The sequence below is a fragment of the Prionailurus viverrinus genome, chromosome C1 (genome assembly GCF_022837055.1).
Source record: "Prionailurus viverrinus isolate Anna chromosome C1, UM_Priviv_1.0, whole genome shotgun sequence".
NCBI classification, from domain to species: domain Eukaryota; kingdom Metazoa; phylum Chordata; class Mammalia; order Carnivora; family Felidae; genus Prionailurus; species Prionailurus viverrinus.
Genome location: NC_062568.1, coordinates 119,720,217 through 119,735,171, shown reverse-complemented (window position 1 = coordinate 119,735,171; position 14,955 = coordinate 119,720,217). Strand labels below are relative to the sequence as shown.

At 43.3% G+C, this 14,955-nt stretch overlaps 1 long non-coding RNA gene across 1 annotated transcript in view; it reads left to right on the top strand.

Moving 5' to 3' along the window:
- The window catches only part of LOC125171906 (uncharacterized), a 71,887-nt gene extending 57,475 nt beyond the window's left edge, over positions 1-14,412 (top strand). Inside the window, exons 4-5 of the long non-coding RNA XR_007154492.1 lie at positions 9,666-9,828; positions 14,265-14,412. This is a non-coding gene — a long non-coding RNA (uncharacterized LOC125171906). The remainder of the gene's footprint in view (positions 1-9,665; positions 9,829-14,264) is intronic.
- The last annotated feature ends 543 nt before the right edge of the window (positions 14,413-14,955 follow it).

The window sequence follows — 14,955 nt, the reverse complement described above, 5'->3', positions numbered from 1 at the left end:
GATGTGGATCAGTGGGAGGGATGGCAGTGGGGGACTGGCAGCAAGGGGCAGCACCACTATGCTCCCTGCAGGTGTGGCTCCTCCTCTGAGCTTAGCATGCATCCTTGTGAGCTTGTTCTGGACCTTCCAGGGGGCCCATCCCTTATTTTCAAAACCTCCTCTGCTGCTAGGGCTCCCAGGATCCTTAGGAGTGAGGTCTGAGGCAAGAATGAACCTGATATTCCTGATGGTAGGTCAGCTCTAGTCCCGATCTGGTCCTGGGGACAAGCTGGTTGTGCAGGACAGTAGATTCATCCACCCAACCCAAGTGGGGGGCTCTCACTCCTTCAGCATAGGGTATGTACTGGGTCCAATGGAACGTGTGAAGTGTCCCTAGCTCCATCTTAAGGCAAAGGAAGATCTTGTGAGGCCCCCCACACAGCCTAATGATGGCCGGTGGAATTGTCTGAGATGGCATTTTCCAGACCATTTGATTGCTCTGTGAGAGTATCAAAGCAGATTAAAGGTAGCCCTGCTCTGTGGCTCTACAGTAACATACACGGCTTCTCTCTGCTTGCTATATTGCTGTCCCAAACCTCCTTTTCGCTCTGAAGTCTTCATCTTTTCAAGGATCTAGGGACCCCTTTCCTGATCAGGGCATAATCCAGGGATTTATTCTGGATTTCTCTCTGTAGTTATCTCTGGAGCCACGAGCATCTTGGCTCGGAGTTGAAGTTATGGCTGGGCACTGGGCCTTGACTGGGCCTTCCCCATGCTCAGCAGTGTGCAGCTGGCTTTGGCCAGGCTTGGAGGTTCTCCAACCAAGTACCACCCTCAAAGATGGTACCATGGCTTCAGCCATTAGAGAAGCAGTCAGGAACTGCAGGAACAGCAGTGTCCAGCATCCACAGACTGGGGAGGGGGGTTGCAAAACCAGGAGAAGGAAAAGGTTCTTGAGAGGTGGGATGTTCTTCTTTTCCAACAGGAGGTTCCATCATTTAGGCCATATTTTCCCCAATCTTACTGCACATCATGCAGCTGCTTTAGAGGACCCACATCTGATTCTGACCCATTTGGGAAAATGCCCTCTAGAATCATTTACCGCTGCATTCCCCTTCTGTTGCTTCTTTTAACAGCTGGGCCTAGAGCTGTCATGAAGATCATAGCTTTGACTGAAACAATATTACTACTTATAATAGTTACGAGCGGCTTAAAGGGTAGGAACCTTTTGGTCAGGGTTTTGCAAAACAATGTTGTAAGGAAATTTTTTGGCAAATATTTGGAATGTAGTTGTTGTCTCCATTTTAGAGATAGGGAAACTGAGCCTTAGGAGTCATGGAAACGTGAGGACAGAATGAGCTCATGTCTGAAAAGTGCTCAGACCACGGTAAGAACTCGATATATATTATTGCTATTAGTTTTGGTTTTGTGTATAGTCATTTGAGGATGACCTAGAGGGAAACAAAGGTTCTCATGTGGAGAGCGCCAGCTGGTTTCCCAGACATCACTTGAAAGATAAGGACACTGGCTGGGCCATCATGGCCTCCACGCGTGGTTCTCAACCTTTGGCTTACATCAGAGTCAGCTGTGGACAGAGCTTTAAGAAATAGAGATTCCTAGGACCTCTCCTAGACCTCCCAAATCAAAAGCTCCAAAGATGGGCCTTAGAAGCTCATATGTTTTTTAAAAAACCACTTGATTAGATGATACTGTTGGGCAGTAACTTTGGGAACCACAGTCTGGGGGGGGGGGGGGGCTAACCTCCATTTTGGGTCTGAGATAAAAAAATACAATATAGCTGATTACCTTTGCCCTTTTCTAGCGATAGTCCAATCCAAATGCCCATAGTTAGCAAGGGTTTTAAAGAAACAGTCTTATGCTCGGCTTGTTACCAGGAAATTTCCATGATCTTTCTGGAGGACCTTTTAGCGCCATGTGTCAATGGCTACAAGTATGCTTCTTGGCCCACTACTACTGGCTGATGCTGAAAAATTGGAAGCAAACTTCATGTCCAATAGAGGTAGATAAACTCACTATTTTATACGCGCACATATAATGAAATGATATATAGTTGTGTGTTAGAACACAGTTTAAATACGTGAAAGATATTCATAATATACTAAGTGAAAGGCATCTATATAAACATATATACAAATTCTTGTGTATGTGAGAGAAGATACACTAAGATGTTAACAGAATTTTCTCTGGATGATTGATTTACAAATGATTTTCTTTTCTTTTTTACTTATCTATATGTTTGTATTCTACAATTACTACATTTTACTGTCTACAAATTTAAAACAATTTTATCACAAAAATATATACTGATTTTCTTATAAGAAGGATCAAATAAACATTATTATAAAAGTCACAACCCGGGTGAATCTCTCTGAGGTTGTATCTGGGACATTACAAGTTGTCTTTAAATACAGACTTGGGAAGGTGGGGGCGCCTGGGTGGCTCAGGCGGTTAAGCATCTGACTTTGCCTCGGGTCATGGTTTCATGGTTAGAGCCCCACATCTGGCTCTGGGCTGATAGCTCGGAGCCTGGAGCCTGCTTCGGATTCTGTGTCTCCCTCTCTCTCTCTGCCCCTCCCCTGCTCGCGCTCTGTCTCTGTCTCAAAAATAAACATTAAAAAAAATACAGATTTGAGAGTTGTGTTACTTCTATAAATGGTGACTGTCATCCATTACTGCTTGATCTTCGCTAACGCCATTCACAGGAGATAATCCTAATTTCAGTTTTGGTGTTCACAGCTGTCAACTCCTGGTGCTGTGTACACAATTTAGCCCTGTGATGAGAACATTCATCCAATAAACATTTATTGAGGACTTTCTCTGTGCCAGACTGTGAGGATATTGGCTTGAATAATATATAGTTACTGCCTAAAGAGTCAGGTGGGGAGAGAAAAAAGTGTGACACAATTTACAAGTGACTTAATAGAGGTGGGACTGTGAGAACTCAGAGGAGGAATCATCTCATTTTGACCAGGCAAGTTAGGGAAGGCAACTTTTCATACAGAAGGCAACTTTTCAGGTTGGTCTTCAAGAATGAGTGAACATTCAAGGGAAGGGAAATTTCCAGGCCCAGCAAGCAGGTCACACAGAGATACAGGGTTGAGAAAAGGCACAGTAGAGAATATTGAGAAGTCTGATATGGCTAGGGCTTGGAGTATTAGAAGGAAAGGAAGGGGAATAGAGCTGGAGTGTCAAATCAATACTTGATGGTAAAGAGTGTCATGGGCCATGGTGCAGAATTTTAATTTGATTTTTTTGGGCAATGAAAATTGACAGGGATTTGTAAACAGGAAAGACATGATATTTTTAGGGACAAAACTCTTGGGACTACCTGGAAGATGGAGTAGCTTTGGAGAGAGGCTGGCAGTAGGAGATCATTGAGAAGCTATTGCCCATTGAAGATGAGGGATGGTCTAAGTCAGTGGCCGTGGGAATGGAGGGGAAAGGCTTGATTTGAGAGGCCTCTAGTCAATAGAGAGAAAATTCCCCCATTCTCCCATTGTATCTTTTTCATGCATTCTAGAGATGTAAATCTCCCCCACTGAACATGATCCTGCCAACCCAAACTTGACTTGGTGCATAAGCACCTGTGTTTGACAAAGCCAAGTGGATCCAAATCCAGTTTGCACTGAGTGTTTCCCAAAAAATGAGTAACTGCTGCAGTTACAAAACAAAGCCACCCCCAACTCACATGTGTTTCTGTGATTCCTTAAGATGCTGGAGGAAGATGAAAACAGTTGCCAGTGTTGGTTTTTTAAGAAAATGTCAGACCCAAAACATTCAACCGTGTTCTCCCTCTGACTCAACGTGCCTGTGGTTTTCAGTGAGGCACCTTTAGAAATGATACACTTCTTTCAGTTGAGAACTTGTTTACTCATGAAAAGCATATAACCTTCGGATCCAGACAGACCTGGATCTGTAATAATTGTGTGGCTTTGGATAAGTTACTTAATTTCTTACTTGACTCATTTGTGAAGTGGCAATAGTTACATCTACTTTTCCAGGCTGTTGTGAGCATTACAGATACTGTACCTAAAGCACCTTGCACATTCTTGGTCCACAGAAAAAATTCAGGAAATTCCTTTTATTTAAGGCCAGGATACTTTTTCATAAGCCCTTTCTAGAAAAACTGTATCTGAAGGGTTATGTTAATTTCTGTTTAAGGTTGGTGAAAGAAGATAATCGTGAGCTTGAATGCTTTTATTATTATTTCCTAATGTTCACTTATTTAGAGAGAGACAAAGAGCACGTGAGTGTGCACGAGTGAAGAATGGACAGAAAGAGAGGGACCACGCAGGTTCCACACCTGTCAGTGCAGAGCCCAGTGTGGGACTCAATCTCATAAACTGTAAGAACATGACCTGAGCTGAAATCAAAAGCCAGAGGCTGAACTGACTGAGCCAGTCAGGCGCCCCTAGAATTAATTCTTTTAGAGAAAGATGGTAAGAATGGTGAAGAGAACAGCTTTATGTATGCTTTTTCATTCTGAAGTTGAGAGCTATGTAAACTCATCCTATTTTCCTTTTTTTTTTTTTCTTGGCTACTAGGAAACTCAGAGCCATATCTGATATTCAAATCCAGCAAATGTGTTAACCCTTTAGATTAGTGTACTTGCTTCTTCTTTTTGTCTGCCACCCTAAATGTTTTTGGGAAAGAGGTAGTGCATAAATACATTGAGGAAATGAAATAAAATGTGACATAAAGACTTATAGAAGAAATTGAGTGGATTTAACATGGAAAATAGATGTCTAACAGGGGAGTCAATAATTGTCTTCAAGTACTGGAAAAACTGTCATGTGGACAAGAAAATAGACTTAATTGCATTGTCCTAAACATCAGACACCTAAACAATAGAAGGAAGAGGCAGGAGAATTATTTAAGTGAAATAAAGAAGGCTATTTTGTTATAACTGCACTAATTGAATGGAATTTCTATCGGGAAGATGAGACCTCCCTCACGGCAAGCACAAAAATTACCATATATATTCATGACCTTGGCCTCTAAAAATTTGTCTAACCCCAAATCCTGTGATTATATTTCCAAGCAGCTGCTTTAGAGTGTCGCAGACTATGAGTCTGGAGTTCTCTCTGGTCCAGCAAGACAGCGGACGCAGAATTGAATATGAGAGAGGCTAATGTCTGGGAGGAGACAAGAGCCCTGAACAGGGGTTTCGTCTCCGTATTTATTGAGCTCACAATATATTACCCATGTGGTGAACATGAAGAAAACAAGATCTTACACACAAGGTGAACATGAAGAAAACAATCAGACAGTAATCATGAACTTGTGTGTGTAAGAAGCAAAGAGTCTGGGGGGGCCAAGTGGAGTTTGTGATCAAAGTACAATAGTATATTGGCGTCAGAAGAAAGTAATTTCCGGCAGGTGATATAACAAGTTACTCATGATCCCCTTACAAAGCTTGCTAGCTAACCTTGGGTGTTTTTGCCATGTGGTAGTGGCTTTCCACCCTAAGCTTTCTTCTAACCCATTTATGTAAGTATAAGGAATTCTTGAACCTATTTCCCCATGTTAGAGAATTTTGTAAAGATCATCATCTATTGGTGGCCTAGGAAACTCTCCACCAGGACTATTCTCAACCTATTGGTCAGCTTTTTGGCAACCATCACAGAAAATTAATGTTAAGTCTAACATGACTTAGGGGAGGGGACCAAAAATGGTAGCCCCGTTTGGTTATGTGGCAAATATCTGTTGTGTCCCACCATAGTTAGGCACTCTGCAGAAGTTGTGGGGTTCCCCAAGAAAGAAGATTGCCTTGCAGCCTCATCACATAGCCCTGGAGACTCCCACACAGGGTGAGGACACCTCGCATTAAATAAAGACCATTTGAATTGAGTGGTTCCTGCACTCAAGAGATGACAAGGTTACTTAGGTAATGATAGTACATAATCTTAAAATATATTGCATAATACTCAAAATGACTTATTATTTTGAAGCAATTTCAACTCTGGAGATGTCATTTCATCTTCTTTTAATGTGGTTCAATGTACTGGAGCTGGATGAGAAAGCTGGGTCATAGAAAGGCTTTCTGTATTAGTTGCTAGTGTCGGCTCTAACAGACCGACTGCAATATATCAGTTACATAACACAATAAAAGTTTATTTTTCATGTCATAGTTAGATGCGACTCAGTGGTCTTCCTCCATCTTGTAGTTACGCTGTCAGGAACACGAGGCCGCCAAGGTCACAGCAGAGAGGAACTGAGTTTGCACACTGGCTCGTAAACTACCTTAGCCTGAAAGCCACATAGGCCACTTCTATTCATATTTCATTGGCAAATGCTAGTCACATGATCCTAACCCAATTGCAAGGGGGGCTGGGGAAGGTAGAGGATCCCATAGTCTATGGTGAGTACTACTCTGATATGGTGGACTAAGGTTATTGGTTAGTTTATGGCTGAACTAGAACTGGCAATCAGATCTTCTGATTTCCAATCTTTCATTCTCTGCGTTGAGCCCTGCTTTCTGATCTTCCTGTTCAAATGGTATATGGCGTTTAGGGATCAACCTAGGGTATTTTGGGGACTGGAGATGTTGAAGCCAAATCTTTGAGCACAGAGCCTGGCGGCCATGCTGTGGCATCTTATGGAGTTTTCAATGTGTCTCACTGTAGACTGACTGGATAAAAATGACCAAACCAAAGGTAGGGGATGTGCGAGCCATCATGAACCCGGAACCACAGGGACCCGCTGTGGAGGGTGATGAGTGGGAGGTAGGGAAAGATAGTAAACCTAGGAAACTCCCTACCTTGAAGCATGCCCAGCATCAACCAGACTGCAGGCTAATAATTTGGCTATTCTTGAAACCTATATTTGTTAAATATTTCCTCATCATTTATTTAAAGGAGAGGATTAATGCCCCATGGAGAAAGGCAGAGAAAGAAGGTGCCTGATGGCAGACAGCACATATCCTCAATTGTCCTGGACAATTTAGCTTTGGCCCCAAAGTCTCATCCTTCTTGCAGAACAAAAACCCTGGAGCTAAATGGACTGCCCCTTGAAAAGCAGTTAGCAAATGAGCATGACTCTTGCAATTCAGTCCCTCTACTTCAAGGGCCTTTACAGAGTGTTAAAATTCCAGGAATATAATGCCCTCCATCTTACTACCTTCCTACAGATGTTTCATGTCCGTTATTGTTTGGTGTGGTAAGTACCCTCTCCCTGTAGACCAGCTCAGGTGCCCTCTGGGAGTGGGCACCCATTGCTTTTTACCATTTGGGGCACCTATGTCCAATCCCACCAACCTAGTGTATATCATCTACAGCGAGGGTCAGCTTTGACACTGGCCTGTTTTCTCTTGACCTTCTAAAGTCTGCACATTTGAGAGGGCACAACTACCATTTCTGTAATGTTTCCAGACACTCTTTTCTCAACCAGAGTCATCCTTCGACACCCAGGAAGTGAAATATAGGAATCTGTAATGATAAGGCTCAGGGTGGGAAATGTTTATGCGAAAAGAGAAGTTAATGTGGTTAGGAGAACTTTGATTTTTGCGTTTCTTGACTTATTTAAAGAACCTTAGTCAGCAATACACTGTGATAGTTTTATATGGGAGTCATTTACACACACACACACACACACACACACACACACACACCCATAGCTGTCTGCCTTAGTTCCTGGGAGAGAAAGCAAGACAAAATAACGGAATATTGTCTTTCACTTGTGCATGTCAAAGAACTCTAAACAAAAATATGTGCATTTCAGTGGATTCTTTTCTGGTATAGGCTCTGCAATTGGAATTTGGTTTACTCAGGAAAAAATCAGCTACTTGTTTTTATCTCACACAGCTGTGAGAAAATGAGCCTACTAAACTATACAAAATGATTGAGAACATTTGTTTTTTCAGCATTTCACGCTGGCTGGTGGCAACACAGAGTGAAATAGCCTTTAGACAGTACTTTTCCAAGCCTTCGATTTCCTTACAAGGCTCTAAGTCGATGGTGTAAATGTTTGAGATGCGCTTCCTTGATTTATTCACAGAGAAATGAATTTAGAGATGTCCCAGGGACAAAAAAAAAAAGCTAGTAAAACATGCTGCTAGAGAACAGGGCATTTGCTCCACCAAAGGACAGAACAAATCCCACAAATAGATGAGTTTTTAATTCCCTTATTAATTTAATTAATTCCTTCGTGAATTCCCTCTTTCATTATTCAAACAGATTGAATTTGTTGAATTTCTACAATATGTTCTACCATTACTTTGCTTTTTTATTCTTAGTACCCGATAGTAAGGAGTGGGGGAAATTTCACCATTAAACAACATACCCTCACATTTTTCTTCTCTGTCAGCATAGCCTTTCCACACTATCCACTGTAAAAACTGCATGCAGTGGGTTCAAGAACACACCTGATCCCTACTGTGTGAGTGTGTGCATGTGAGACAGGGAGAGGGAGAGGGCACGAAAGGGAGAGAGAGGGATTCAAGAACCCCCCGCAATCAGTTGTGGGAAGACACAAATGAGCCTTCACATTACTCAAAGACCTGGTGACAGGTTTGCAGCATTAAATAGCTCCTTACAGGGCTCATTGCCTCTCTTCAGTCCATTGGTGTATCTTCTGGGCTCTGATTCTTGTGGCTTGGGAAATTTTGGCATCCTATCCTATTTTGCCCTCCTATTGGAGGTTGGGTTATCGTTTTTTCCTTCTTTCTTATTGTTTTTGCCCATTCCACCAAATACAGAGGTCTCCACCTCTCTTGCCTTACTCCCCCAGCCCACCCATCATTCTTTCGTGCACCAGATTGCGTATCTGTTTCCCTATTGTGAATCTTGGTCGGAGCCCTGGCTCTCAGATCTCTTGGACTCAAGATAAGCTGCCTTGGTAATGAACTCAAACATTCTCCTAATGCTCACATCCTGCATGACAGAAAGCAGTAGGGGAGGTAGACTGAAGAAAGAGAAAGGCGCAAACCCCAGCAAGTGCCTAAGTGCCATTCACTGATACACTCAGAGAGAGTCAAGGCCACTGGGACCTTCGAGAGCCTCTGGCGTAGCCATTTTATTTCACAGAAAAGTAAACTGAAGACCGTAGGATATAGAGACTGACTCGAGTCCTTATAGCTGGTAAGCCCCTCAGCAGCCCCCATCTCTGGGGGCTCAGCACTCCTCTTCCACTCATTGGTCCCTCTATAGCCACTTGCCATTTTGCAGCCCAAACCTCAGGCTGATGGAGAGTACTCCTTCTATTTCTACCAGGGGCAGAGCAGGCGTAACCTTCTACTCAGATCTGCCGACTTGAGGCCAATTTGTCATCCGTGTAGCTCTGTGAAGCTGAGTGAAATCCCTACCAAGTCAGGGAATTGGTAAGGGTCAACACCAGAATCGCTGGGCTGAACTTTAAGAGCTCCCCTGAACCCGAGTGATTGCCCCGGCATTCCCAAAAATGCCAGCAAGTCCTCAACATTTTCAGAAGCTTGGTTTTTTGGATTTGTACCTGCTGATTAATTAATTGAAAAAAGCTACTGGAGCACAAACATACTCTCACCCTGTGTTAATCATTCCTGGATGGGGAAGAGGGAATCATGTTAATGTTGGCAATTTCTATTCTGCTTATGACTGCAGGGCCCATCGCTCTGGCCCACAGAGCATGAGCTCATGAGCTCATGGTTTAATTGGGTTAGAAATTAAATGAATGCTTTTTTTCTTCTAAAGGGGAAGGAGAGCCGCCCTATACCAAGACTAGCAATTAAAATTGCGAGAAGACACTTGGCAGGAGTGTCAGCAGCAAGGCACACGCGAAGTGGAGAGGAACAAAAGCACTCACCTCCAGAAAGAGCCAGAAAGTTCGAGACAAGGCAATTCTCAATGTTGCTAGGTATGGGGTGGGAGAGGGGCGGGGCGGGGGGGTCAGATTTTCAATAATCTGGATAAATTCAAAGACGAACACATGAGAGGCACAAGAGAATAAATTATGCTGAACTCGTGTGCTTTGTTCTTGCATGAAAAGGAAAGACATACGTATTTCTGGGAAGAATGACTAATTGAAATGGTTCTAAAGCTCATTCCAAATCTAAATTCTGCGATGCCATATAAATCAAACTAGCCTCACCAGCCTGCGGATGCTGACGTGGCTACATGCTCTGCTTCCTTCAAAATGCCCCCATTATTTTTAGGAGTTTCCAAACGGGTGTATCATGTGTGCCCCAACCCACGGACCATGAGATGCTTTCCACTCGCCCAGGATCCCCTTGAAGGAGCATCGCTACTGCACTGCTCACTCTTAGATGTCAGCATCCATCCAGGGGCTCCACTTCTCAGATTTTCCCAAGATGCCAGTCCTCTAGGTAAAGGTGGGAGAATCTGTTGCTCAGAATCTCAAAAAGCTGCCAAGAAAAAAATTCTGACTTCAAGTCTTCATCTTTCCAGTTTTATGTATTTAGACTCTGACCAAGAGGCCGCACGAGCAATTCAACAAACCAATCTTTACTGATTCCAGAGCTGGGGGTGCAATAATGAACACAGAGACTTGGTCCCCGCCTTTATCCGTGTCCTCCTCTTTCCCCTCCTCTGCCCCTAACTCCCATCCCTCCAAACCCAATTATTCTACCTCCCTCAGTTGCAAAACAGAAGTTCTCATAGATATTGAGAAATGAAAAGGATTTCATTTCAGCTATGGAATGAGTAAGTCGCAGGGATGAAAATTACAGCACAGGGAATTTTTAAAAAAGAAAAAGATCTCTTGGGGCGCCTGGGTGGCGCAGTCGGTTGGGCGTCCGACTTCAGCCAGGTCACGATCTCGCGGTCCGTGAGTTCGAGCCCTGCGTCAGGCTCTGGCCTGATGGCTCAGAGCCTGGAGCCTGTTTCTGATTCTGTGTCTCCTTCTCTCTCTGCCCCTCCTCCCCTGTTCATGCTCTGTCTCTCTCTGTCCCAAAAATAAATAAACGTTGAAAAAGATCTCTGATCTCAACTTAGGAAAGGTTTTTGGGCAGAAAGGAGCTATGCGAAGTAGCAGTGTTAGAGCTCCAGTCTGACCAGCTCAGATCCCCTGTACGTCTGAAACATTCACTTACCTAAATCACATAAACAGTTGTAGTCTATCATATGCTACCAGTCAAACATTAACTCAGTTTACCTAATAGAGTTAGTATGTGGACGGAAGGAAGGAGTTTGGGAAAATAGCTTAATAATTACAGTGAATATTTTCGTTTTGTACATTTTGTATACTTGCAAAATATGGTATGTTTGTAGCAGAACGTGTTTCCTCCTCCCATGTTGACTCATTATTTCAGAAAGTACTTATTGGGCACCTATTATATACCAAACATTGGTCTAGTTGATTGGGACATAGCAAAGGACAAGACGGACAAAAATGCCTGCCTTCAGAGAGTCTACATTGTTAAGAAATAGTCAATATAAACTATAAACAAGTGAAAATAAATAGCATGTTAGTTAAATGTGGGCAGGAAAAAAACAGAACAAGAAAGTTGAGGGAGGGGCTAGCAGTTGAACAAGGAAGGTCTTCCTGAGGTGACATTTGACCCCTGAGGGCGGCAAGGGAGCAAACCATGCAGCTATCTGAAGAAAGAGCATTCCAGACTTTAAGAATGGTAAATGCAAAGGACCCAAGGTGAAAAAGCACCTGTAATATTGAAGGAAGAGCAAGCAGGCCTGTGTGGCCCCAGAGCAGTGAGGGACAGGACAGCACCAGACATGTCACAGGAGCCGGATCCTGTATGACCTTGTACATCCTAGGCAAGTCCTTGACATTTACTCTGAGTGACATGGGAAGTCATTGGAGGGTCTTGGGCAGTGACATACCTCTTTCTTTCTTTCTTTCTTTCTTTCTTTCTTTCTTTCAGAGAGAGAGAGGGCGCCAGTGAGCAAAGGGCAGAGAGAGAATCCCACGAGGGGCAGAGACAGAGAGAGAGAGAGAGAGAGAGAGAGAGAAAAGTGGGGCTCACCTGGGGCTCACGTTTTTTACCTGAAGCGGGGCTTGAGCCCACCCGATGTGGGACTTGAACTCATGAAGTGGGAGATCATGACCTGAGCCGAAGTCAAATGTTTGAGGACTGAGCCACCCAGGTGCCCCCTGAGTCTTGTTTTCATGGGACATTCCTAGCCACTCATTGAGAAGTAGACTAAAGGGGGCAAGGGTGGAAGCAGGGAATCTAATTAGGGGAGAGTATTGAAAAAAATAAGAGGTGAGAGGAGCTGGAGGAAGTGAGGAGAAGGCAAATTTCCTGTTCTTTCCTAAGGCAGAATATTATTTTCATTACACTGTATTATAGCATTTGGCTTCCCTGGCAGTATACACATTTGGTTTTTTGGTGATGAAATGAGTTAATACATGTAAAGGGCAGAGATGGCTCCTGGCGAATGGCAAGCATTTGATTCACACTGGTCATTGCTTGTTTTCTAGATTTTTCCACCACAGCTATTTTTAAAAAGGATTTGCTATAGCTAATAATCAAAACTGTCCATCCATATACATGATTGCTTAAAATAGAAATAAAGATCAGGAATCATGTATAGGAGGAGAGGATTGCAATTGGACCAGAAATTAGATTATTACTGTAATTAAGCACTAATTCAATTTCTGTGCTTCCTGACAGCCAAGACAAGACATGAAATCCCATAATTTATAAGGTTCTGTCTGATAAGAGGAAACAGCAATTTTCAGGAGACCCAGAATTGTTCTTGGCGCTAAATTCCCTTGGGTTCCTGATAAAAAGGACTCTGATTCATTCGTATGTAATGTTCTCAAGAGCAGTGCAGCAGGTAATACAGAAACATTCTTTGTTGAGCTATTTCTTTTATTGACTCACGGTGGAATTATTAAATAATAACTCAGTAAAGCTGTGACAGAGACAGCACGGTGTGGTGAAGAGGACAGGATAAGAAGAACTAAGCTTGAGGCCACTGTACCTGCGTGAGGTTCAGCACACTTAACCCATTGAACCTTAGCTTCAACATCTATAAAATGGACCCTATTCTAGGTCCTTCTCTGTCTACCTGGCAAAACTGTTGTGAAGAGTGAAAGGGATGATCTATTTAAAGAATTCCACTTCCTTCCATCAACATACACTTACTGAGGGTCCTCTATGTGCTAGAGTCGTTGTTTTAAGTGCCGGGTGAAAAAAAAACAAAGTCTAGGCCCACCCGCATGACGGGTTGAATCTAGTAGAGAAAGACAAATGCACACACAAAATGCACATTTAGTGAGGTTACGTGACAATAAGAGGTATGACAAAATTAAAGGAAAGTAAAGGGATAAGAGAGGGAATCTAGTATCACTCGCCATTGGCAATTTTGACTGGAGTCTGCTTCATGCATTTATTCATTATTTCAGGAAACGTTTACAGAGCTACTCCCACGTGCTGGAGTCTGGGCCACCTGTTGGATAATTGCCAGCTTATTATTAAATGGAGGCACTCACATCTCCTGAGGTGCCATCTTGTGCCCAGCAGCATGCAGGAGTGGGACATGTATCTAGTGGGGGGTGAGAAGCAAGGCCAAATGGCCCTCAATCTTCCCCAAATCAGCAAACTCAGCCCTTTTCTTCCCCCACCTCCTTATGTCCATGTGTTAGTTGCTTGGCCTGCCATAGACCCGGCAGCTTAAACGAAGTTTATTTGCTCACTCTCTGGAGGCTAGAAATCTGTGATCAAGGTGGCAGCCAGCTGGGTTTCTCCTAAAGCCTTTTTTCTTCCTTGGCTTGCAGATGGCCACCTTCTCCTGTGTGCACACGATCTTTCCTCTGGCACCACATCCCTGGTGCCTCTCTTGCATGTCCAAGTTTTCACTATTTTTAATAAGGTCCCCCCCAACCGCCTCATTTTAACTTAAGCACCTCTTTTAAAGCCCTATTTCCAAATGCAAGTCCCATTTTGAGGTATTAGGGGTCAGGGTTTCAACGGGTAAATTTTGAGGGAGCACAATTTAGCCCATAAAAACCCACTTCTCACTCTGTTCAGGTCATTCTGCCATCATTCCAGGAACATGGCTTGTGTTTTCGCAACTTGGAAATCCCTCTCTTCCCTCTCCCTTATGTAATTCCCATGCATCCTGTAAGGTCCAAATGGAATGCCACTTCCTCTGAGAAGCTTAGCCTGACCAGCCCAAGCAGCCATGATAAGTCCCCCTTTGGCCTTTATTATCATTTACAGTATGAGTCAAAATCCCTTGAGTTGTATGGATGACCGTATATCGTTTATTGTCATGTTAAATTATTGTCATGTTAGATTATGAGTTTCTAGGTGGTAGGAATTAAATATTAAATGTCCTTATATCTCCTCTGAATCATTTCCCCAGTATGTGCTGACACCGTAATACAGACACGTTCGAAACAAGTCATCTAATGAATAGAAATCTACTACCTCGTCGATATGGAGACTTTCATCAGCAACTAAGGCAGAAGGTAAACAGGAAGATGGCTGTTGCTAAGCACACTTATTCCAAAATGTATGTCTCTCAAAGGTATTTCTTATTAGTCACTAAGATTTTACTTTCATTTGCAACCCTTATCTGTTGATGGAAATGTCATCTCCATCAGAGAGAGGCTAATACGCTGCCTCTGATGAGTAAGCTCTTTAGCTCAAAGTGGTATGTTAGGTTATAATTGTCATCGTCCACGATCATACACGGATTGGTTTGGAAGCTTTTTTGTTTTTAAGTTGACCAGACGCTCGGCCGTAAAGCCTTGTATGCAGCCAGCCTCCAGCACTACCCCCTGCTCCTTCCTGAAAGTGGTTGTGGAACTGGTGGAATGAGCTGTGGTTGCACCAATGGGCTGTATGTGAAATCCAGCACTGAAAGAAGGACTGTCTGTACCTTTTTTTTTTCCTAATGCAAAAGCCATTCTTGTTAGGAAATAATGGAAGGCCCTTGCTGCCGTTGCTGGGGGCTTGCTCATCTGCCATCTGGCAGCTCCCTAGGCTTCTGGTAGGATTAGAAGACCTCTTTCAAAAGCAGGTCAGTGAGGTGGCTAACAGCCATGGTCTCC